Source organism: Balaenoptera physalus (genome assembly GCF_965194825.1).
Source record: "Balaenoptera physalus genome assembly, chromosome: 9".
NCBI lineage: Eukaryota > Metazoa > Chordata > Mammalia > Artiodactyla > Balaenopteridae > Balaenoptera > Balaenoptera physalus.
The window spans coordinates 61,100,165-61,127,733 of record NC_138888.1 but is presented as its reverse complement, the minus strand read 5'-3'; the positions used below and the strand labels follow the sequence as shown (position 1 = coordinate 61,127,733).

Below are 27,569 nucleotides of genomic sequence, written 5' to 3'. Positions count from 1 at the left end.
TTAATATGGTGTATCACATTGATTGATTTGTCTATATTGAAGAATCCTTGCATTCCTGGGATAAACCCCACTTGATCATGATGTATGATCCTTTTAATGTGCTGTTGGATTCTGTTTGCTAGTATTTTGTTGAGGATTTTTGCATCTATGTTCATCAGTGATATTGGTCTGTAGTTTTCTTTTTTTGTGACATCTTTGTCTGGTTTTGGTATCAGGGTGATGGTGGACTCGTAGAATGAGTTTGGGAGTGTTCCTCTCTCTGCTATAATTTGGAAGAGTTTGAGAAGGATATGTGTTAGCTCTTCTCTAAATGTTTGACAGAATTCACCTGTGAAGCCATCTGGTCTCGGACTTTTGTTTGTTGGAATATTTTAAATCACAGTTTCAATTTCAGTGCTTGTGATTGGTCTGTTCATATTTTCTATTTCTTCCTCATTCAGTCTTGGAAGATTGTACTTTTCTAAGAATTTGTCCATTTCTTCCAGGTTGCATGGACCCAAATTTTAAAAAGCTATTAGCTGTTCCTAGATCTTAAATTTAAAATGAATGCACCTCTTTTTGCCTCTTGTTTTTAACCAGTGGCCACATTTGTAGAGTGCAGTATAGTGGAAAGAATACAGGATTTATGGTCATATAGCATGGGTTCAAAATACTGGTGTAGTCCTCTGTGTACTCTGTGATATTTGGCAAGTTATCACTTACTATACGACTTACACACACACACACACACACACACACACACACAGACACACACACACACATATACTCTCAAAGTGTCCTCCTCTTCCTGCAACAGTTGAGAGAGAGGCATAAATAGATTTTTCTCTTATAATAAGCTACTTGGATAGATAAAAGCAGCCACCAAAAAGGAGCTCTAAGGAGTCTTCCACTGGGGTCCAAGCATGGTGATACTTGATGACTTGTGGGAAGATTGCTAAAAACTGACTGCTGGTGTCTGTAGAATTGTGGCTTCTGGGAGTTGAGGAAGTTAGTTCTTGTTTTACATTCTTGGGAAAGAGAGTTGACCCTCATATTTTACCTATCCCCACTTTTATTTTTAAATATACAGTGAGATGGAAGTTTCAGCATTATAAAAAGCAGAGAGAGGTCAAATATATTTTTTATTATCCTTTCCTTCTCAGCCAAGGCATTGTTATTCAGAGTTCAAATGTGATCTGAATAATCTTAGTCTTGCTAAGATTATGTCTTGACTAAGATTTAGTCTTGCTAAGTTTGGTTGCAGGCATAGGCACAGAGGAGTTTTACCTCAACCTACAGCCAAGTCCTATGGTCACTACTAGACAGATGCTTCCAAGGGAGGGTATTTCCCCTTGAAGAAGAAATGAGGGCCACAGACTTTTCATCTCATTAAGGCACAAAGGGATGTTTCCTGTATCATTTTCCTAGGCTGCTGTAACAAATTACCACAAACTTGGTGACACAAAACAATGGAAATTTATTATCTCACAGTTCTAGAAGACAGAAGTCCAAAATCAAGGCATCAGCTGGCACGGCTGTGCTCCCTCCAAAAGCTCTAGGGAAGAATTCTTCCTTGCCTCTTCTGGCTTCTGGTGGCTCCAGGCATTCCTTGACTTCTTTGGCTTTTGACCACATACCTCCAATCTCTGTCTCCATCACCACATTGCCTTCTCTTTCATATCTTTTCTTCTTCAGTCTAATAAGGATACTGATTGGATCCTGTCATTGGATTCAGGGCCCACCCTGGTAATCCAGGATAATCTCATCTCAAGATCCTAATTTAATCACATTTACTAAGATCCTTCTTCCAAATAAGGTAACATTCACAAGTTCTAGAAATTTGGACATGGCCATAACTTTTTGGGGACTACCATTCAACCTTACATAGTTTCTCTATTCTCTAAGACAAATATTAAAACAGCAAACAAGTGTGATTCTTGGATAAATAGAGACTTCCTATAGGAATTTAGCAAACATTGCATGCTCTCTACTTTTGCTGTCATGGTTATAATTTATTTTGTAAGGACACACCAACATTACTATGTCATTTAAGAACAGTGGATGACAGTTGCAAATTTTATTTCATTTTTTTCCCAAAAGAAAGGGGAAGAGGATCATTAACCATATAGTGAGTGCAAAGGGGGAGGGGCCTTCAAGCTCACTAAGATCAAAGGGACTTCCAGAATATCTCTTTAGAAGTTTATTCTGACTTGGTCAAAGGGGAGAGAGTGGTTCTACTCAGGAAGTCTATGAAGGTATCCTAGGAGATTTGTGGATTTAACAATTCCCTTCTCTAGCCAGAAATGGGTTATTTCTCTAGAACTCCTGGTTATCTGCAGTGTTACTCACACTTCCCCTTTGAATCTTACGAGGAATTTTTGTCAAGCAGCAGGTTAAAGAAGAGAGGGGCAGTGAAAAGAGAGATTCCACACTTCCACTAAGCAGTCATTGGTGTATGTGTCTATGTATGTCTGTTTTCACTGTTATAATTTTTAAAAAATTTTCATTAGCTTAAAAAGGGTATTGATTAACTTGTCTTGGAGCTACCTGACTTTGGATCCATATGAAGATGTGGTGAGAAATGTTGAAAATTACTGCTTTTAAAATTGGGCAGGACTCAATATTATCTGTTAAAGTAAAGAAATTAAGTAGAGTATAAATGAGATATGTTAGTGTAGAGGAGAGTAAATATGTGATAGTATGCTTGTATTCTTAAGTATTACTTACACAATCCGCCATCCCCCATGCACATGTTTATATATTATTTCTGTTTTCAGAAGTTGATTTATTTATTGAGAAAACTATACAGCTCTTTGTGCAGTCAACTCCAGTTATAATTATATAATTTCAGATCCAAAAGTTATCCTCTACTCTCTTCCCATTTTGATTTTTCTCCTTGTTCATTGGCTTAAATAAGCTTGTTTAGAGATATTATTTCTTATCTGCCAGAAAATGTAGACAGTATCCTAAAATAGCACATGAATAAGTGATGAATATTATGGATAATTTAGGTTCAGACAGAGAGACTGACAAGTGCAGAGGAATTCTGTTGACCCAGGGTGACTCAGTTAAAAAGTTTTTAACTTTGACCTTTGGCAAAACCTTAGGCTGATAGGAGCAGCTTCAGGTAATTTACTTAGACCGCCCAACATATTTACTTCTCTCTATATCCCCTCAATCTCTCTTGTACTCAGGAAACATACTTATTTGCTTTGACTGTGACATGACTTCAGTTAGCTAGACCTATAGCAGTCTGAGGACTGAGAACTATTCTAGATGTTTTTGTGAGTCATTTAAAAAAGTTGAGGTGAAACTCACATAACATAAAAATAACCATTTTAAACTGTATAGTTCAGTGGCAATCCACAATATTGTGCAACTATCACCTCTATCTTATTCCCAAAATTTTTCATTACCTCAGAAGGAAACACTGTTCTCATTAAACAGCTGGGACCCATTCCCCTATTGCCCAGGAACCACTAATCCACTTTCTGTCAATGCATTTACCTATTCTGGATATTTCTTATAAATAGAATCATACAAAATGTGACCTTCTGTATCTGGCTTCTTTCACTTTGCATAATTTTAAGGTTTATCCACATTGTCACGTTATCAGTACTTCATTCTAAAATTTTTATGGCTGAATAATGTTTCAGTTTATGCATATGCCATATTTTGTTTACCCATTCTTCAGCTGATTGACATTTGGTTTGTTTCCACCTTTTGGCTACTGTGAGTAGTGCTACTATCAACATTTATTTACATGCATGTGTTGTGTTGTATGTGTTTACCAGCTTTATGATTTGCAGATATTTACTCCTATTCTGTAGGTTGCCTTTTCACTTTCGTGTTGGTGTTCTTCTATGCACAAAAGTTTTTAATTTTGATGAAGTCCAACTAATCTATTTTTTATTTTGTTGCTTGTGTTTTTGGTGTAATATCTAGGAATCTATTACCAAATACAAGGTCATGAACATTTACCCCAATATTTCTTCTAAGAGTTTTAGTGTTTTAGCTCTTACATTCAGGTGTTTGATTCATTTTGAGTTTCACATATGGTGTTAAATAAGGGTTCAAACTCATTCTTTTGCATTTGGATACAATTTACCCAAAAACATTTGTTGAAAAGTCCTCTCCCAACCCCGCTGAGTGGTCTTGGCACCCTTGTCAAAAAATAATTAACCATAGTTTATTTCTGGACTCTAGATTCTATTTCATTGATCTATGTGTCTATCCTTATGCTGGTACCACATTTTTTTTGATTACTATAGCTTTGGAGTAAGTTTTGAAATTGGGAAGTGTGAGTCCTTCAACTTTGTTTTTCCTTTTCAAGATTGGTTTGGCTATTCATGTTCAATTTATTTCTATATGAATTTTAGGACAAGCTTTTTCATTTTTGCAAAACATGTCATTGGGATTTATATAGGGATTTCATTGAATCTGTGGATTGCTTTATGTGGTATTGCTATCTTAACAATATTAAGTCTTCAAATCCATGAACATAGGATATTTTTCAATTTATTTACTTTAAGTCTTTAATTTCTTTCAACAATGTTTTGTAATTTTTAGTGTAAAACTTGCACCTCATTGGTTAACATTATTCCTAATTATTTCATTTTTGGATGCTATTGTGAATAAAATAATTTTCTTAATTTCATTTTCACATTGTTAATTGCTAGTATATAGAATTATAACTGATTTTTGTGTGTTGATCTTTACAGTGAACTATTGCTGAACGTGTTTATTAGCTCTAATAGACTTTTTGTAGATTATTTAGGATTTTCTGTATGTAGAATCATGCCGTCTGTGAGCAAAAATAATTTTGCTCCTTCCTTTCAAATTTGGGCACCATTTTTTTTTCCTTGCCAAATTACTATGGCTAGAGCTTCTAGTACAATGTTGGATAGAAAAGGTGAAGTGGACATTCTAATCTTGTTCTTGATCTTAGATGGAAAACTTTAAATCTTTCATCATTGAGTATAATTTTGACTGTGTGTTTCTCAAAAATGTCCTTTATCTTGTTTATTTACCATCAAATTTTCTTCTATTCCTTGTTTGTTGAATACATTTATCATTAAAGGGTATTGGGTTTTGTAAAACCCTTTTCCTGCATCAATTGATTTGATCATGTGCTTTGGTTTCCTTTATTCTATTAATGTGATGTATTAACATTGGCTGATTTTTGTTTGCTGAACTCTTTGCTCATCATTTTAAATCCTCAACACTTACTCCAACCATGGCTATCGCTATCAGTTGCATTCAGGCTTTGATTTACTTCATGTAGATTAAAATTAATAATGCCTTACCACACATGGCATAAGACCACCTGTGGGAACTTGTTTGACATTCATGTATGAACAACTTGGAATTGCATGGGAGGTGACAGCATTGAGTGATCCTTGATCTCTGGGGAATGGGAACTTTGGATGAATGCTTCTCCTTTTCTTCCCTTGTGGACATGGTTCTGAAGTCAGTTTCATAAGGCTTCTCAGAAAGTCTTGCTAAATTAAGCAGTCAGTTGCTAATAATGGCACTGACTTGATAATATATCTTTATTTATTTTCTCTCCTATTTTCACTTCCCTTATCCCTTAATCATACTTCCTGGAATTGCATTCAAATAAATTACTCACTCATTGGCATTTTCTTTGATTCTGATTTGAAGGAAACCCAGGCCAAGACAGAACTAAAGAGTCTACTATACCTGTCTAGTGACATTGCATGAGGAAGAGGAAACTGACAGGACATAGTGCAGCTCCTAAAACTTGGTCTTGCCACTTTCACCCGATGTTACATACTGCTGTGCAACTGTTTTGTTTTCATTTCTGGGGACTCTGCTACTGACTTTTGATGTTGGTTTTGAGTTTTGAGGTAATTTATGAGCTTGTTGAAAGTTCTTTGCCTTACAGTTAAAGCTTTCTACTTTTCCCCTTTTGGCTATGGGGCAATCTCCTACAATAACTGCTTTCATTAATTAAAAAGAGTAGAATACCTGCAAAGGGGGTAAGAATGGTTCTTAAGTATGTGTGAATTTTGAGTGAATGGGGACTAATAATCAAAGTAATAAATCTCACATTTCTAAACACTATGTGTCGGGTACTGTGATAAGTTTAATCTTAACATTCCCATCATGAAACAGATACTAGTGTTAGTCTCATTTTACCTTTAAAAACCAGACTCCCACTCAACTGATACCAACTCTTCAAAGCTTGTCTTCTTAACTATTATGTTATATGGTCTTATGATATTCTTTCTGTGAATGAATTAAAGTTCTAGTTACAAAATTCATTAAATGTTTGAATAAATTTTCATAAAAAGCCAACACCCTGTCTGAAATTCTGTCCCTCTTGAAATGAAAACTGAGACTAATATAAACAATAACAGAGTTAAGTTTTTGATATAGAAAAACTGGTTTCAGAATACGATGCTATTTTTGATGAAATCTTGGAACATAACAAAGCTTAACAAAAAATGGACTTGACTCCCTTGATAGTACACTCAGAGTTTAAAAATCTCAGAGTTGCTCCTGATTCTGCACAGACAGAATCTGGAGATGTTAATTTTTTTTCATTTGGCTTCTAGATGTCCTTGGCGTGTGCACCCCTGTGGAATCCAGTTCATCTCCAATCTGTCAGAAAGCATCAGAGGTGGTTTTGAGTCCTTATGTCCTGAGCCTGTGAACAAAATGTGTGAGTACACTGAAATAATGAGGTCAATTTTACTGTTGTCAAGGGTCTTCTAAAATGATTTTATAATGGTTGTATTGGAATGAATTTACCCTGTAGTTTCAGGTTGAGGAAGGAGGAGCAATGTTTGGTTAAGTTTAGAAAATATCTTTATTGGAATTGTCTTACGTGTGCAGGTTCATTCTTTGCCCTAGAAAGGCTTTGATGGACATGAATGAATTAAATCTGAGAGATTTAACTCAGTAAGAAGCAAAGATAATTTTTCAATGTAGTTATCAAATAGCTTAAAAATTACCAAATGATAGACCATATATTTATTCACAAATGAAATTTTCCCAGTGCAGACTAGCATCCTTTTCATCTAGGTTTTAAGAAGATAACATATTAAGGATCCCTTCTCTTTGCCCCTGAGGCAGGTTACTATCATCTCAAAAGAAACCCAAAACTTTGAAAGATTCACTAGTTAAGCTAGTGGTTACAACCACAATTTAAAACTTTTAATGACTCAGGAAATTAATTTTGGAACTGTTGTATATATCTGTGCTATATGAACATTGTTCAAATGATTATTTTTATTTTCAAGGTAAGTTAGTTTGGGGAGACAAAATCATTATTCCTGTTGGAGAGAATATTAGGTTTTATGTTTTTTTATTTCTAGAGATTCAGATGATGACTTCAGATGTAAGTTTGTGAATTTTGAGCCAGTTGAGTTTTCATTGCCTTGAGACGAGCATTTGCTTTGTTTGTTGGAAACTGGAGGGGGCTGAATAATAAGCTAGTCAAATTTATTTAATTTGGGTAAATAGTACAATTTGACTAATTCCATGTAAACTTAAAGAGATTATGTTTGAAAATAAGGGGTTGCTTCTTGTTTTTACTGAGTAAATTTATTTCACTTCTTAGCTGGACACTGAGCCTATTGTGCATTCCTGGCCCACTATATAATTTTTTGTCTTTCTCCTCCTTTGATTTACCCAAAGCAGAAGACCAGTTTCCCACAACAGCCAGGCTTCTTGATGAATTTGAGTTCATGAGCTAGTATGTCTGAAGGGCTTTGGGAAGATTTGAGTTGAGGCTAGATTGAGGTGAAGAAGAAAGAGTTTTGTTTTATACTTGTAGACTCTTCCTGTAGGAATGAAAATGTAATCAAGTACTCTTAAGTAAAGAACAATCACTAAATAGCTAAGCTGAGGAAGTTTCCCATGAAATCTTGTTCAATTTATATGGCTTATATTTTATTACACATACCAGTTAGAGATTGTTGCAGGGAATAGGTAGCCATTCAAATTAGCCCAAGTTGAGGTTTTATTATAAGACTTCTAGGGCATCTCACGGGGCCTAACAGTTACAGCAAGAATTTTAATTTCTAGCCAGTTTTAATTTTAGGAGAAAGGTTAAACATGATAGCTCATTCTCCTATTTTGCTCCACAATTTTTAAGAGAGAGGCACATTTATGACATTTATTTCAGTAATTAGAATCAGGTACAAATGACACCTTTAACAGGCAACAGTCCTTTCTCCATACTCTAGCTATCATTGAAAAGGTATGTCAGTGTATTTCAAGAGCTTTCAAATAAATCAATTAGCAAAACTTTGTCAGTGGAATTGATTTAAAATTTTTATTTTCTTAGAGTTTCCTGCAACCATGCTTTAAATATTTAAAAGTGATGGAATTTTCTTTCCGATCAGTCATTGAACACATTGAGTCACTTTTTCAATCTCCAAAATCTTCTCACTTTGATAATTTGTGTGTTTATTCCTCAACCATCACCCTTTTGCATTTTAATACATCAGATATATTGAGTTTACTTTCTGTAAGCATTCTCTGTTTTGATAGGCACATCTGTGTTAAGTGAATCAGTTTCCCTGTCAGTCCTTTCAGACATTATTTTTTCTTGTAGATGTCCATCCTAGAGCCCTCACCATTATCCTGGGACATTCTTTTTATTTTTTCCTGGCTCCTTCTTTTCTGATTCTCTTTCTTGGTTTACTGCCAACTTTTCAATGAAGTTCATTTTCCAGAAGATTCCTGAAGAGAACACATAGGAAGTAAATTTTTTGTGGCCTTGAATATACTAGAATTTTCTTATTCTATAAATATACTTGATTTCTACTTATATTCTTTAAGTACATTGGCTAGGTACTGAATTTTAGATTGGAAATAATTTCCCCTCTAAACATTCAAGTCCTCCTTCATTATCTTTTAGTTTTCCTATTTCTGTCCAGAAACCTGACCCCATTCAGATACCATAGTCTATGTTTTGGTTTCTCTCTTTCATGGTAGAAGATTTCTCCATATGTTAGGTTATCCTTGGCTATCTCCTATATTTGAGAATAAGGGGCCTCATAATTTCTTGGAAAACCATTATTACAGGGATGTATTAATTGGTGAGGTTTATTACAGTAAGGTGGCAATATGGCTTTTTTTTTTTTTTTTTTTTTTTTTTTAAATTTTATTTATTTATTTATTTATGGCTGTGTTGGGTCTTCGTTTCTGTGTGAGGGCTTTCTCCAGTTGTGGCAATCGGGGACCACTCTTCATCGCAGTGCGCGGGCCTCTCACTATCACGGCCTCTCCTGCTGTGGAGCAAAGGCTCCAGACGCGCAGGCTCAGTAATTGTGGCTCACGGGCCCAGCCGCTCCGCGGCATGTGGGATCTTCCCAGACCAGGGCTCGAACCCGTGTCCCCTGCATTAGCAGGCAGACTCTCAACCACTGCGCCACCAGGGAAGCCCCGGCAATATGGCTTTTTAATTGAGAGACCCTAAATCTCATACATGTACATGTTTTCTCTGGGCCTTTCAGTTTCTCTAAAGAAGACTTCTCCAATTTCATGCTTGGAGGGTAAAAACCTAGAGGTCTATGTTCTGGGAAGTAAACCAGAAAATGACTTGCAGGTCTTACCATTCAGTACAGGGATTTGCCTTTCATCCTCTGTTACTCAATAGAACATCTCTTCTGCTGTACAAACTTCTACAGAGTGCAAACTTTAGATCTTCTGTTGGGGTCAGGGAAAGGATCTACCATCTAATTTTTTTTTAAAGTGAACTTTCAACTAATTCTCTTGTGTTATTAATATATCCTTTCCTCATTATATTAACATCTCACCTTCAGAGATACCTGGTATTTTCATATCCTAAGACTTTCTGGGCTTTTGAGGTAAAATTGGCAGCTTCCTATTAGCTTCTTTCAATTCAGGTTGAAGTTTCAGCTTTATCTGGTTCGCTAAGCAGTTACCATTCATCCACCTATCATCCAACATTTCAGAAATGTTTTTGATATTGCTTATATAGTATCTTCTCCTCTCCTATTCTTTTCATCCTTATGGATTTATAAGTTTAAAATTCACTCGCTGTCAGTTTAGTGTGGTTTTGCAAGGGTGAGGAGTAAATAAATATGTGCATCCACTGTCATGCGTAATCAGAAGTTCATGAAATATCTTAAAGCAGTATATGCAAAAGATAGTGATACCTCCATGGTGTGACATTAATACTATTTAGGGGTACCTCCATGGTGTGACATTAATACTATTTAGGGGCTTCCCTGGTGACTCAGTGGTTGAGAGTCTGCCTGCTAATGCAGGGGACCACGGATTCGAGCCCTGGTCTGGGAAGATCCCATATGCCGCAGAGCAACTAGGCCCGTGAGCCACAACTACTGAGCCTGCGCGTCTGGAACCTGTGCTCCGCAACAAGAGAGGCCACGATAGTGAGAGGCCCGCACACCGCGATGAAGAGTGGCCCCCGCTTGCCGCAACTAGAGAAAGCCCTCGCACAGAAACGAAGACCCAACATAGCAATCAATCAATCAATCAATAAATAAAATCTTTTTAAAAAAATACTATTTAGAATATTATCAATTTATCATTACAATATCTGCAAGTAAAAGAGGGCATAAATATTCTGAAAGCATAAAGGCCTGCCCTTCCTAGCTCTCATGCTGTTTTCTCAGTAGACGAGCTAATTCACCTGAAACCTTTACAGAGCCTCCTGCCTAAGTTCTCCAGTTGTACTTCACAGATCCTTCTGTTGTAACACTTGCTACATTTTCCTCTATCTGTTTATTTATCTTTTTCTCACTAAGCTTCAGTTTCTTGATAGCAAATATTAAACCTTATTCATCTTTGTACTCCCTGGGCTTAGCACAGTGCTTAGCATGTAGTAGGTGCTCCATACATGTTTACTGAAAAATGATGAATAAATATATTAATAATTTACCTACATCTCCAAGGAACTCTTAACATCTCATATCTAAAGTAATTACTCTCCAGTTTTTTCCTCTTCTCTGCTTCCTATCTCTCCCATTCCTAACAAGCAAAATATACTTTTACTCATTACTTGAACTAAGTATAGATATATTTCATATATTTCTATTGCTTACTTAATTTTCACAATTTAACTGAGGCTATTTAATCATCTGAGGTGTTTTACTTTCAAAACAATTTTCTCCAGAATGAAGCAACATAGTTTTTTTGTTTTTTTGTTTTTTTTTTTTAATTTTTTTATGTCTGAATATATTTGTTTGTTTTGTGTATTTCTACTTTTTTTTTTTTTTTTCTGGGTCTGAACTGTACTTAAGGCCATTAAGAAAAATTATACATTATGCACATTTTTTCTTAATGATCTAAAGTCTTTTTTTTTTTTTTTTTTCCACACACACACACACACACACTGTATTTTATTTTTACAAGAGATAAATAGACTGACACCAAGCATTGTACATGGATAACCACAACAAAAGCAACAAGCAACATAGTTTTTTATTTGTTGGTCATTTACGGACATTTATCCAAATATTTTTGCCACTTGGGATAATGATGGATGGTATAAGATGGTGGCCAGGCTTAGACACAATTGTTAATTTAATTCAAGTGTTATTTACTGCTCATGTGTTATCTCCAGGACATTTTACTTAACACTGTTTGGAAATCAAAATGAATAAGAAAAAAAAAATCCTGCCATTAAAAAGCTTACATTAATATATTTTATATATATATATATGTATATGATGGAATATTACTCAGCCATAAAAAAGAATGAAATAATCCCATTTGCAGCAACGTGGATGGACCTAGAGATTATCATACTAAGTAAGTCAGACAGAGAAAGACAACTATCATATGATATCACTTACATGTGGAATCTAAAAAAATGATACAAATTAACTTATTTACAAAACAGAAATAGACTCACAGACAGAATATAAACTTATGGTTACTAAAGGGGAAAGGGGGGGAGGGATGAATTGGGAATTTAGGGTTAACAGATATACACTACTATATATAAAATATATAGACAACAAGGACCTACTGTATAGCACAGGGAACTATTTTCAATATCTTGTAATAATATATAATGGAAAAGAATCTGAAAAAGAATATATATGTATATCTGAATCACTTTGCTGTATACGTGAAACACTGTAAATCAACTCTACTTCAATAAAAATCTTATAATAAGTGAAAAAATATAGAATGATGTCCTTTAAAAAGGTAAAAAATAATGAGTGCTATGAAGTTCAAAAGATGCAGAGCCCACAAATATACGGAATCATGAAGGGTGTTTTTTGGGGAAGTAGCTTTTGAAATGTTCTTTAAAGAATGGCAGAAATGATAGAATCAAATGGAAAGGGATGAGAAAGTAGAGTAAGAGGCAGAGAAAACAATAACTAGATGTGTTTGGAAATAGGAAGTAAGCAATTTATTTGGCTAGAGGATACGTAAGGACATATGGAAGGAAGAGCTAGAAAATGGAGGATGAGCCATTTTGCAGAGGACTTTCAATGTCAGGCTAAGGTATTTTACTCAATGGAGTAGCCAATGGGGAGACACTGAAGGTTTTAAGCTAGGGAATAGAATTATTTGAATTATGATATAAAGATATTAGTGAGGCAGATGTAATATCAGAAGAGAAATGGGAAAAGGAGAGACCCATCTCAAGGGTACTCTTGTAGCCTGGGAAGAAAAAATGAGCTTCTGAAAGAAGACAATAGAACACAATTTTTTATATGTTCATTACTATTTATATTACTCTTCAGTTGTTTACTTATCCATTCTCTGTCCCCTCCCACTAGAATGTAACATCCTTAAGAACAAGAATCTTGTCTGTTCCCTTGAGCCCTGATCACCAATGTCTGAGGTAGTGTCTGCAATATCGTAGTTGCTCAGGAAATGCTTCTTGAAGGAATTAAGGAGACATACAAAGAAAAAAGAGAAAAAAAAATCAAATAGGTCAGTCTCAGGTGCATGAATTAAGTGAAATAAATTTAAATAGGCCAGTAATCCCAATTAATGAAAATAGAGTGAACTCTGCAATTAAAAGACAAAAATGGTCAAATCCGATTTTAAAAATCCCAGTTGTATGCTATCTAAAGATTCATACTTAAAACGTAAAGATACAGCAAAGACTAAAGTAAAAGTATTTATCCCAGATAAATACTAACCAAAAGAAATCTGCTATAACTATATCATTTTTATACAAAGTATATGTAAATTAATATAAAGTTAAGTGGAATATTAAAATATATATGTTTATATATTTAGAAATTACATATAACTAATAATATTATTTTAAAAATATAAAGCATAAGTGGACAGAATTACATGGAAGGTTGACAAACCCACAATCCAAAAAGATTTTAACATACTTCTCTAAGTAACTGACACAAGCTTCATCTAATGGGACTATATAGTACTTACATAGAAGTTTCTTTTTAAGCACTAATGGAATATTTAGACTGAGTGGGAAAAATCATAGAATCACTGGAAGAATAGCATTAAGCTAAAGAACTAAGAGCAAAGATGAAAAAGAAAATTGCTGACACACAGAGAGCATGAGGGATGAGCATGGACACTGAGGATGAGAATGGGGAGAGACAGACGTATAGAGGCCTGGCTGAGGAGAGACTGCATGAGATGGAAGGTTTCAAGTTGGGGAGTTAGCACAATCAAACTGTTAGGAAGATCATTTTGATGAGAATGTGGAGGAGTGGAGAGTGGAATGTAGAATGAGGAGTGAGTAGGAAAGCTGGGATAAAGGAGACTAGTTGGGAGACCATTACAGCAGTGCAGGCATAAGACAATGAGGTCCTGAATTAAGGCAGTATCAGCAGAAATTGAGGGGAAGATGCAGCTTTGGTCAATGTTATGGAAATATAATTGTCAGTACAAATGACTTACTGAGGGGGAAAAAATATTGGGTTGGCCAAAAAGTTCGTTTGGGTTTTTCCATAAGATGTTATGGAAAAACTGGAACGAACTTTTTGGCCAACCCAATATCAGTATGGCTCCAAGTTTCTGAGATGGGTGGATGGTAGCATTAACAAAGACAGGATTTATAACAGGAGGACAGGTTTAAAGGGGATATACTTGTGATACTTGAGGCTTAGAATACATTTTTTTTTTTTAGAATACATTTTTATTTAAAATTAATTTTGTAATTTTGAAGTGCCTGTGGAAGTACAACCATGGAAAATTTCATACTCTCCTATTGAGTTTTTTTCTCATGTAACCAGGTAATATGACATCTCTGAATTATGAGTGTAAAGATCACTTGAGACACCTTTGTCTGGAATTGACAGACCTGAGCTTAAGTCCTGGCTTTGCCATTGCTGTGTGACCTTGTTTGTATCTTATGTGCTAGGTGTGTGATTACGTCTTTCAGTTAAATAACTGCTTAGATAACTTTCTGGATGGGGTAGATTTCTCAATCTATACCTTAAAACCATCATCTCTAAAAGACCATCCCATTTTAGCTGTCCTCAAATATGCATGATCTGAACTAGCGAATATATTACCTATATTGGATTCAGTGCAGTTCCACCAGTATTTGACAGACTGAATGACATGTTTCAAAATTTCTGCTTCATATTTTGTTCTTTTCCTATTTCTAAGAACTAATTTTTGAAAAGTCAAAAACTTGACAATAATCATAGTGTTGATATGATGATGATAAAAGAGAGCTTCTTGTAGCTTAAGCATTTTAAATGTAATTCTTACAATGACATCATTTTGCCATATTTTGTATTTGAGAAATTGAAGGTCTGAGAAGTTAAGTAAGTTTTTAGAGGTCACATAGCAAATAAAAGGTGAGGCTGGAATATAATTCCATATCCCTGATTTCGATGTTTGCATTCCTAATAATTATGTAAAGTGCTATGGGACCTTTGACTTGGATTTGATTAATCAAAAAATGTTACTTATAAAGTATCTTCCTGTATTGAGAATATGTCTGCTGCCTTAGGTTTCTCAGACAACACAGTGTATTTCTTATAAATCGTGCAATAATTTTGGAGCTCATGGAGAGAAAGGTGTTGTGTCTATTGTAGGAGATAAAAATGGTCAGCACAAATTTGTTTGCAATATTTATCCTCTTTCATAAATATATTTTCTTTGTCTTTTCATCAACACAGTCCTTAAAAAATTTAGTAATTATGGCTTTTTATAGTTTTCCTTTTATTTATTATTATTTTTAAAGTGGTTAACTGTGGCATTATAGTATGCCTTGGAAGTTTCTCACTAGGAGATAAACCAAATTATATGTTAATTCTCAGAACTGAAACAAATTGACTTCAGTGATGACTGTTTTAAAGTGTTCAATCACATATTGTCCTTAGAAAAGGTCAACAATGACTATATATTTTCTAAGGTGCTTGAAGAATTTGATGACTTATAATTACCACTAAATGATAGGTTATCTAATAATGACCTTAGTGGATGTCATAGCTGTGTTGGGCTCTGTGCCAAACGAGGATTGGCTTCTGAGAATCAATTGCACATTGTTGATTTTGTTAAATTAAAAATCATCTACAAATTGTCCTTAGCCCTTGCCATGTTCTGGGAAAGGGTCCAAAAGTTCTGTCAGATCATATGGTGTATTTTTGCTTAATATTAGTAGCAACAATAATAAGAGTTTACACTAGCTATGTACCATGTGCCAGGAATTGTGCTAAGTGGTTTGCATGTTCTACTTAGTCCGCAAACAGCATTTGGTGCTAGATACAGTTATCCCTATTTTACAAATGAGGACCATGAGGCTCAGAGAAGTTAGATAACTTGCCCAAGGTCACCCAGACAATATATACCAGAGCCAAGATTTGATCACATATTCTGCTAAAATGTGTTCAAAGACTCTGTGTGTGGAATTTGCACAGTTTCAGAGAGCATTGGTGGCACACTGAATGCCCGTTTGTTTCTGTGGCCTGACACCTGAGTCATCATTCATGACAGCTTGATGCATACTTTCTGATTCCAAGTGTCAGCTGAGAATGGCTGATGCAGTGGTCCCATAGCACTCACATTTGTTGGAAAATTCCATGTTGATCTTTATATATATATATATATACACACACACATATATATATATATATATATATATATATATATATATATATATATATACACACACACATATATATATATGTATAAAACAGTTGCTTAAGCTTCCGAAGTTGGCTTTTTTGGTCATGGTACATAATTTGAGTGTTGGGGAGTCAGCATGCCTGAGGTGTGAAGATGATGATGTACTTCCTGTAGGCATGAAGGCACTCAGACACAAAGCATGGACGACAGAAACAACTGTCATTTGTTGTTCTTCCTACTCAGGCGTTTAAAAAAGAAACTAAGGTCAGTTAACTGGGAAGCTTAGCCTCTCTTAGCTGTCTTTCTTTGCATAGGCTTTTATTTAGCCTTTTAAATCATTTTTCTCTTCTCTCCCTCCCCACCCCCTATCCGTTTTGAACACGTTCTTGGATTTCTCATGCTGGGCCTAAGGAGCAGACTGCTTATATTCAAGAATGATTTGGAGGGGATAAAGTGTGCAAGATTTTGAATTCTTGCCATAAGTCCCTGGCAGACAGCCAGGCAGCCTCAGAGGAATAAGGCTAATGAAGGGAGGGTAAAGCAGATCCGAGAGTGCGGCTGGTAATGCAGTATTCATTTAATTGGGAGCAGGTACCGGTGCAAACTTCTCCATTTTAATTGGAAAAAGGGAAGGGGATTGTTAAGGAAGAAGGAAAAAAAGAATGCATAAAGTTTTCAAGCCAAGGAGCCAAAGGCAGCCCTGTCTATGCCAGAGAAAGAACTCAATTTAGGGCAATTTGCTCTGCAAGCTGGGCTGCAGCCTCCTCTGGGAATAGGGATGAGGAAGAAAATGAAACCAAAAGAGAACTTGATAAAATCACCTAGCACAGACATTCTCAGTAGAATAGGTTTTACTGAGTTAAATCTGCCCCAATCAATATGACTCTTTTCATATAAGTTACAAATAAAAAGCCACAAGATTACAATAAAAATCGAGACTCGAGTACCGCTGATGTTGCATCTGGGAGTCTTAAGAACTTATTATGGAATATATGTTTTCGCAACTCTAATGTTTGTTTTTCTTTTCACCCTGGTCATGCGAATCAACTCTTTGCTTTCCCTCCCCATCTATCCAGTTTAATATATTGTTTTAAAAAACATCGGAGGCAACTCTCTCTGCTTAATTTCTCTTGCACTGGAGGTTGGGGATTGGTGGTTTCTTTTTGTCTTGAAATGTGTTGAATTGAACGTGGGGCTGATTTCTCATCCTAATGGTAAACAAAGAGATTTCTTCCCATTGTACATTTTTATGACATAGGATTTATAACGTTAATGTATTAGTAAAACAATAAAAGAGAGGTCAGGCTTTATATAAGAGAAAGCAATGCTTTTTGATGCATACGAGACTATTAAAATAAAACACTCTGTAAATTTATGTTTAATAACTATCAGCTCTTAATAATCTTTGACTGTGTTGTATAAATAGTAGTTTTAGGCAGCTGATGGTTTTAATGTGATGACTTTAATTTTGATCCTTAGTGAATAAGGAGGCGAAAGACCAAACAAAACATTTTGGTCTTTCTGCCAGTGCGGTTGACTAATCAATGAAGAACTTGGAGAGAAGAGTCTCTATTTTAGTACATAAAAGTACATTTTAAAGATAAATATAAAGAGCTTATTTAGAGCTTAAGTTTGCTGGCAATTTTTTGTTATTAAATTTCTTTAAGGTGATTCACAGTAGGGAATAAAAAGAAGATCATGGCGCCTCGTTTAGATTCCACCTTATATGTAGTCAGACATATATTTAGTGTTGGCAAACCTGATGAAAGAAGAGGTGACTATGAACATTTTATCTCTGATAATTTTGCTTGTTGATTGGAAAATTTTTTACTGTCAAATTCTAGCAGACTGTGGCCTGCTTATTTGACTTTAGCTCAATTACTAGAAATTTAATATTAGAAATGATTTTCTGGACAGAGGAAATAGGGTAACATCTCAAAATGTGGTGCAGTTGTCACCTCAAATATTCCATCGTGTTTTTTTCTCAATACTATGCTGAATAAATGAATCAACCTATGTACCAAAAATATTTATATAGGACCTCTCAGTCCTAAGCACTGTGGAAGATACAAAATGAAAATAACACAGACCCTGACATCAAGAAACTTATTTTCTAAATGGAAAGGGCAGACTAAAATAAAATACAAAAAGGTTAAATACAAAATCATACAACAGAAGAAAAGATGTTCCCAAACAACAGATAATTAATGAAGTCTCAGTCAAAATTTTTTTCAGTTTGCAATGCATGATATTTGGCACAATTTGTGCCATATTTTTGAAGGAGCAGTAGATCCAGGTGGTTTGCGGAAATCTGTGATGGGTTTATAGGACTGATGGTAGTTGACCTGGTTTGTACTTAGAAGAGCCGGTGAGGGAGCGAGAGGCTATACCAAGTTTATGAAATGATATACTTTGATTAAAGGTAAGGGGCTGGAAGGAAGGAGAGAGTAGCAAACATATTTGGGGAACACACTGATTATAACAAAGGTTCTTAGAGAAAATTAATGGGAATTAGTTGAAGCCACATTTTGTATGGCTGTGATTAGAATGCTTTCTTTACCTTGTAGTACGGAAATGTCTAAAGATTTTTATTTTTTTAAGATAAAAGGATTCTTTGGGAAAGACTGATCCAGTGGCAGCATGTGGTAAAATTAATGGGACGGGGGCCTCACATGTGCTCACAATCCCATTTTTTTCCCCCACATGACCTAATATTCTTTCTCTTCCATGTTATTCTCCATTCACAGTCTCCACCCTCAATACTGCTTCACAGAGCTGCACCTGCTGACTGGGCTGGCAGTGGCCCTCCTATCTTCCCTGGGTATGGTTGCCCACAAAGCTGCCGGCTCTTAGAGTGCCATAAAAGTGCAGAGTGCGGGGGAAACATCAGAGGGAAAGGCTTTTTCCGCAACTCAGAATTCCACTTGTGTCAAGAGTTACACGAAGACTCTCATGAAAACATTGCAGCATCTTCTGTCTTTTAAGCCCTCTGCGAATCACAGTAAATCTCCTAAGACATTTCTATCACCTCCTCACCTTTAGCTCTGGAACCACAGATACTCATACCTGGATGGGTCAGTCAGGGAGTAGATGCCATCTTCTTCATTATTCTTGTCTCCCCTGACTTGATAGCTTCAGGCTCCAAATACAATTTTCTCTTCTTTCTCAATTATAAAACAAACGTCCACACAGATCAATGGTTACAAACAGGGACTGGTGTGTATTTGACATGAGTAGGTGGGTGAAGGAGTCTCCTCTACAGCTCAGCCACTCAAGATACTCTGGTTCTATAGTCTACTATTTATGTGGTATGTTTTAGCCTCTAAAAAAATAGTGAATTAGAGGATTTGCCTTCTCATGCCCACTGTTCTTTTTCTATACCTTTTCCCACTGGAGCATATTTAAAAGAGAAGCAAATGATTACAATATTTTTGAAGGTGGAAGAGGCTTTTCAACTGCTGCTCTTTTCTGTAGGATAATCCACTATTAGCACCTTTTTGTTATATTTAGGGGAAAGGGACTGGGGATCTTTCTGCCATGACATTTCTCAAAATATGCTACCTCAAAATAGATTACCACCTGTTTCATTCATGTATAAAATGATTCTATTCTGACAACTTGGGTATATTTATGTAAAAAAGGGGAACCACAAGAGGTAAATTTATAAGAGGTAAAATTATTTTCAGGTATATTTATATATTTGGAATGATAACAATATTTTATAATGTTTTAATTTCAATAGTACCAGTGTCACAGCTGAATAGCTATTGGAAAAATGCATTAATTAAAAACCTGTTTGTGGATCAATTATAGATGAGAATTTCTTATTAGCTTACATATGGCCTTGTGCCATTTTGAGAGCTGTCATTTTATACAAATTTTAATTGAAGATGTATCTCTACTAGGGAGTACACACTCATGAAATTCAACATATCCTCTCTTGCAAATAGCACTGATGCCTATATTAATATAGAAAGAAACAAGTTCAAGTGTCAAAAACATGTTACACCATTGATTGTATTAGACAATACCAGATTCAGGTTCAACTACCATTTATGGAACCCCTGTTTGGCCAGACATTATGCTATTATATGGTATCTATTATTTAACTTATACTTCTTCAGAGCCAGGAATGAACTAGATGTTCATATTTACATTTTACAGGTAAGAAATGGGAAGTCTGTGTAAGTTAGATGGTGACTCCATGTCTAGTGAGTAATAGGAGTGGGACTTGAAGCCAGGGTTCCCTGATGCCAATGTGGAAGTTAATTAGGATTTTCCTATCATTAAATTTATGACCCCAGCCCAACTTCTCTTTACTCCAAAATATACAATACACTTCTGGAATTAACAGAAGAGTGAACATTATTGTGAATTATTACACATATTTGGTCGATGAGGAAAACTGAGAAAATTGTATTCCTACTTATGATAGGAATATCTCTTTAAAGTAGGAAGAGCAATGTGCTGAACAAATGGCACATGCTTCCTTTTTCATTATTCTTGTTTAGGTGCTAAGAGACTGTTAAATATATTATGATGCTTTCGATAGTCTTAGTTTTGTACAGCTTAAGATAATTTCTGAATTATTCCATAATGCTTTGTTAGTTTATTGATACTGCTTTTAAAAAAATTTCCCAAGTTTTTATTTTGAAAAATTTGAAGCCCATGGATAAACTAAAAAAATACTATAATGAGCACTCATGTGCTCTTCATCTAGATTCACTAATTGTTAACCAATTTACCATATTTGCCATTTCTCTCTCTCTTTCTCAGATATATGGATATACATTTGCTGAACCATTTGAAAATCAGTTGCAGATATCATGATAATTCACCCCTAAATACTTCAACATATATCTCCTCAAAACAAGGACATTTTTCTTCATTATCTTAAGGCTGTTCTTACATTCAAAATAATATAAAATTGATGTGAGAATATTACTTGATATTGGCCCATATTAAAAATTTCCCAATTATCCAATTAATATCCCTTACAGTTGCTTTATTTTTCAACTCATGATTTAGTCAAGGATCATTCAATACACTTCGTTGTCTTGTCTTAATTTCTTTTAATCTAAAACAGTCCCTTTCTTATTTTTCATTGCTCTGAGGCTTTTGAAAAGTTCAGACTAGTTGTTTTGTATAATATCTTACATATTACCGCTATATTATTGGAGTCAAGTTAAACATTTTGTCAAGAATACTATACAGGTGATCTTGTGTCCTCAGTGTATTACATCGGGAGGCACATAATGTTGACTTGTTCCATTATTGGTGATGACTAACTTTAATTATTTGGTTAAGGTGGCATCTCTGAGATTCTTCCATTGTAAAGGTATTCTTTTCTCTTGCTATTAATAGATAACTGTGGGTGATACTTTAAGATTGTATGAATATCCTGTACTCAACAAAATTTCATTCAATATTTTTAGTATTCATGATGATCTTTGCTTGAATCACTTATTACATTAGTGCTTGCAAAATGATGATTTTCTATTTATATCATTCATTTTACATTTATGAATAGACCTCCTTTAAGGAAGAACTTTCTCCTCCTTCCCATCTCTTTTGTTTTACATCCTTGCTTTCTAGCTCAGCAAAATACTGCAAGCTTGCTTTAAACTCTCCATGTCCCAAACCTGGAAACAACCGTTTCTCCAAGGATCCTTGGTTCCTTTTAGTAGGGAATTGTATTTAGAAACCAAGATTGGGGATTGTGGTGTGCATATTTTTTCTATGTACTCTCAGGGGATACACTAGAAAAATATATATATATGTGTCCATATGTGTATATGTATATGTATATATCTTAGTCTGATAGCTACATTGCAGGGTTCTTCACATTTGCCCTAGTCCATGTTTGAATCTTACTTTTCCCACAGTGAGAATCCTGACTCCCAAGAACATTGATATATTGCATTTACTCATTTAGTGTATCCTACAGTATCCACAAAATATTTTCAGAATTATTACACTAATACCAGTACCAACAGCAACCTTGCTAAGCAAACTTAAAGTTTTTTTAAAAATTATTTTCTTTTTGTCTTTAAAATGTATTCTACTAGAGGTTTATAGTCATAATACTGTGTTCAAAAGTTACTTAAATTATTTGTGTGTGTGTGCATGCACACACACATGTTATAAATCTGATATACAGTTAAATTAATTTGTTTTTAGTTGTATTAAATGTTAGTGTTTTTGTATTTTTGATTAAATTTAATTTTTGATTATATAAAGAATTTATATGGCTACACATTAAATATTGTAGATATAAATAATACATAGTATATTGAATACTTAAATAAATATATAATATATATACTAATTACTATAATATTTATATGTATATATAGTATGTATATTAAAGTATACAAATTTAAAGCATATATTTATTAATATATATCAATCTATTTTAAAAGTTAGATTTAATAAATATAAAGTATGTTTATATGAATATATTATTTAATTATATATAATATATAATAATATACACTATGTATTTATATACAGTAATTAAATACTATATATATATATATATATATATATGCTATTTTTTTTCCTGTGAAGTATATATCTTGTCTGTAGCTCATTTTTTAGAGTTATCTTTTTGCAATATCCTTTATCTATATAAATGTTGCAAATATTTTCCTACATTTTGTCATTTTCTTTTGATTTTGTTAACGGGTGTTTTTCCCTTGTAAAAGTTATTTTAAAATATTTTATGTAATTGAATTTATCTTGTAATGTATCTGGATTATCTCACACATTCTGGGACCCAGGACAGAACGAATAATTTGAAAGGAGCCTGGGTCAGACCCATCTACTCATCTTGGAGAGCCTCTCAGAGAGGCAGGGGGCAGCTGGAGCTCACCCTGGGGACACAGACACTGTTGGCAGCCATTTTGGGCAGCTAATTCTACTCAGAGGGGCACTGGTGCTGGCATGCATTTCGATCCTCCCTCTAGCATATTAGTGCAAGGACCTGGCCCTGCCCACCAGTCTGTCAGCACCAGTACTGGGACACCTCAGGCCATGCAACTAACTAGGCAGGGACAGAGCCCCATCCACTAGCAGGTTGGCTGCCTTAAGACCTCCCTGAGCCCACAGCCACCCTAGGGCCTGGTCCTGCACACCAGAGGGTTCAAAACTTGGCCCCACAAACCAGTGTGCTGACACTAGGCCCAGGACCCAAAGAGCACTGTAGCCAGAGACCTCAGGAACAAGCTCCACCCACCAGTGGGCTGGCACTAGCCTTGGGACCAGCCTCACCAATCAGTGGGGCAGGCATCAGTCCCAGGACTCATGGCCCCAGCCCTACCCAACACCAAGCCAACACATCAATTCCAGAGTCCCTAGGACTCTGCAGCCAGAGACCCTGGGACCCAGCTTTGACTGGCAACAAGCTGATGCTAGCCCTGGAACCCACTGGGCCTAGGCTCTGCCCACCAATGGGGTGATATTAGCTCCAGGAACCCTGGGCCCAGGATCTAGAAACCCCAGAACCCAGTTCCACTTACCAGCACTAACCACAGAACCTGGCCTCACCTAGCAGTGGGCAGGCACCAGCCCTGAAATCACCTGAGCCCTAACCCCACCCACCAAAAGTAGATACTAGCTCCAGGAACTGCACCTTGCCATGTCAGGACCTAGCCCACTCACCAGAAGACTGGCACCAACCCTGGAACTCATTGGTCCCCAGATCTGCCTACTAGCAGGCCAACACCAGCTCTGGGACACCTTGGGCCCCTCAGCCAGCCACCCCAGATCTGAACCCACCCATCACCAGGACAAAACCAGCTTTGGGACACCACACACCTCACCAGAGGCAGCTGTGTCAGGAACTGGCCCCGCCCACTAGATCCAGGACCCCTGGCCCCACAACTACCCACCCCAGAACCCAGCTCCACCCACCAGCGGGTCAGCACTAGCCCCAGAACCCTTCAGTGCTTAGTAGCCAGCCAACTTGTGAGCTGACCCCATCCACCAGCATCTATCTGGCAGCTTCCACACAAGGCAGGGCTTGGCAACAAATTGGACTGTGTCCAGTCATGCCTATCAGGTACCCACAGTAGTCCACCCACCACAACAGAAAGATGCACACAGCCACATAGAGGGCACCGCTAAAGCATAAAGCTCTGGTGACCAGAGATGAGTGTGCTGCCGGGATGCACAGGATGTTTCCTAAAGAAGTCCCCTTCTCCAAGGTTCGCAAATGTAATCAACCTACCAAATATGTGGAAATGAAAATAGCAAATTTAAGCAAAGTGAAGCAAGAAAGGAATACGTTCCAAACAAAGGAAGATAAGATAAAACCCCAGAAGAAGAACTAAATGAAGTAGAGATAAGTAATCTACCCAATAAAGAGTTCAAGGTAATAATCATAGAGATCTAAAGAGTTCTAAAAACTTGAGAGAAGATTGGACGAACAGAGTGAGAAGTTAAATGTTTTTAACAAAAAAAGAAAATATAAATACAACCGAACAGAGATGAAGAATACAATAACTGAAATAAAAAAAAAATACACTAGAAGGAATCAACAGTAGATTAGATGATACAGAGGAACAAATCAGCAAACTGAAAGACAAAATCATGGAAATCACTGAAGTTGAACAGAAAAAAGTAAAAAAATAAAAAGAAATAAGGACAATGTCAAGTGTACTAACATTCACATTATAGGGGTCCCAGAAGGAGAAGAGAGAGAGAATGTGGCAGAGAACACATTTGAAGATATAACAGCTGAAAACTTCCCTAACTTAGGACAGGAAACAGACATCCAGGTCCAGGAAGCACAGAGAGTCCCAAACTATCAATCCAACAAGTACCATACCAAGACATATTTTAATTAAAGTGGCAAAAATTAAAGGTAAAGAGAGAATATTAAAAGCAGTGAGGGGAAAGCAACAAGTTACGTGCAAGTGAACTCCCATAAGACTATCAGCTGATTTTTCAGCAGAAACTCTGCTGTCCAGAAGGGAATGGCACAATATATTAAAAGTGATGAAAGGGAAAAACCTACAACAAAGAATACTCTACCTGGCAAGGCTCTCATTCAGGTTTGATGGAGAGATCAAAAGTTTTACAGACAAGCAAAAGTTAAAAGAGTTCAGCACCCCCAAACCAGCTTTACAATAAATATTAAAGGGACTTCTCTAAGTAAAAAAGAAAAGGCCAAAACTAGAAATACGAAAATTACAAAAGGAAAAATTTCATTGGTAAAGGCAAATACATAGTAAAGGTAGTAAATGAACCATGTGTAAAGCCAGTAGGAAGGTTAAAGACTAAAGTAGTAAAATCATCTATATCTACAATAAGCAGTTAAGGGATACACAAAGAGATGTAAAATATGATGTCAAAAACAGTAAATGTGGTGAGTGTACAAATTCAGGGTTGTTAAAATGCGTTTGACTTAAGAGATCAGCAACTTAAAATAATCATATATATATAAACCTCATGGTAATCACAAATCAAAAATTTATAATAGATACACATACAAAAAAGAGAAAGGAATCCAAACATAATACTAAATATAGTCTTCAAATTACAAGAGAAGAGAGCAAAAGAATAAGACAGGAACAGAGAAGAACTACCAAAATAACCAGAAAACAATTAACAAAATGGTAAAGTACATACCTATAAATAATTACTTTAAATGTAAATGGACTAAATGCTTCAATCAAAAGACATAGACTGGCTTAATGGATATAAAAATAAGACCTGTATATGTATATTCTGCCTTCAAGAGACTTCATAACCTATATGGGAAGAAGAATCTGAAAAAGAATAGATATATGTATATGTATAACTGAATCAGTTTGCTTTACATCTGAAACTTAGACAACATTGTAAATCAACTATACTCCAATATAAAATAAAAATTAAAAATAAATAAATAAATAACTAAAAGTTTTTAAAAAGGGAGACTCACTTTAGATCTAAAGACACACACAGACTGAGAGTGAGAAGATAGCAAAAGGTATTCCATGCAAGTGGAAATCAAAAGAAAGCTAGTGTCACAATTCTTATATCAGACAAAACAGATTTTAAAACAAAGACTAACAAGAGACAAAGAAGGACATTACATTAATGATCAAGGGATCAGTTGAAAAATATATAACAGTTGTAAATATGTATGCACCCAAAACAGGAGCACCTAAATATGTGAAGCAAACATTAACAGACATAAAGGGAGAAACTGACGGTAACACAATAATAGTAGCAGACTTTAACACCCCACTTACATCAATGGACAGACAGATCAGCCAGCCAGAAAATCAATAAGGAAACACTGGCCTTAAATTACATATTAGACCAGATGAAATTAACAGAAATATGTGGAACATTCCATCTAAAAGCAGCAGAATACACATTTTTTTCACATGGAACATTCTCCAGGATAGATCACAAGAAAGGCCACAAAATAAGTCTCAGTAAATTTAAGAGGATTGAAATCATAGCAAATATCTTTTCTGACCACAATGGTGTGAGCCTAGAAATCAACTGCAAGAAAAAAACCTGCAAAAACTCACAAACATGTGGAGGCTAAACAATATAATATTAAACAACCAATGGATCACTGAAGAAATCAAAGAAGAAATAAAAAAAAAACCCTGAAGACAAGTGAAAACATTATAGTTTCTTATCTGATTTAATTAATACCTCAAACACAAGGTTATAACTGGAGATAGTGAAATTTTTTGTCTTGTTCCTGAACGTAGATAGAGGAAATGTCTTTAGTGTTTCCTATTGATTCAATTATGTTAGATACTGGTTTAAGGATATATATCTCTATCCATCTGGTAAATATCAATTTGGTAAATTGTGTTTTCCTGGGGAATTACCCACTTCATCTAGATTTTCAAGTTTATTTGCATAGGGTTGTGCAAAGTAACAACTTATGATTTTTTAGTTTACTCTATTTCAATGGTTGTTTTCGCCTCTGTAGTTTATTATTTTGTGTATACGTGCTTCCTTGCTTCTATGAATAGATTAGCTAGTGATTTCTCTATTTTGCAATTTTTATTACAAATACAAACATTTCTACAATTATTTTGTTAATTTTAACATCTGCTTTTATTATTTTGTTTCTTTTACTTTACTTTTTTTGCTTTTCTAGCTATTTGAATTAGAAATTTATCTTACATATTTTATCTGATTAGCAATTTCATTTAATTCCATAAATTCTGATGTGTAGTATCTAAAATATCATTTTATAAAATTCTCCTTTCACTCAAAAATTAATAGAGTTCTAAAATTCAAGTTCAAATGGAATTTTAAATTATTTTTATGGTTTTTAAATTTATGGCATCATGATCAAATTTGCAACATTTCCTCCTTATAGAACTTATTGAGACTCCTGTAATGGTCTAATATATGTTCAATTTTCACGAATGTTCCATGTATGCTTTAGAGTATTATAAGTAGTTATGTTTTGAGGTGTAAATTGGATATGTCTCTATCTATATACTATCTTGATTGTGCTGGTTAGCTTTTTTATTTTCTTATTTTTTTCTCCACTTATATGATAGGGAATGGGGGTTAAAATC

At 35.3% G+C, this 27,569-nt stretch overlaps 1 long non-coding RNA gene across 1 annotated transcript in view; it reads left to right on the top strand.

Annotated features, from left to right (window-relative positions):
• LOC309667180 overlaps window positions 1–27,569 on the top strand; it is a 386,224-nt gene that overhangs the window by 290,924 nt on the left and 67,731 nt on the right. The window contains exon 5 of the long non-coding RNA XR_014267589.1: window positions 6,561–6,667. This is a non-coding gene — a long non-coding RNA (uncharacterized lncRNA). The remainder of the gene's footprint in view (window positions 1–6,560; window positions 6,668–27,569) is intronic.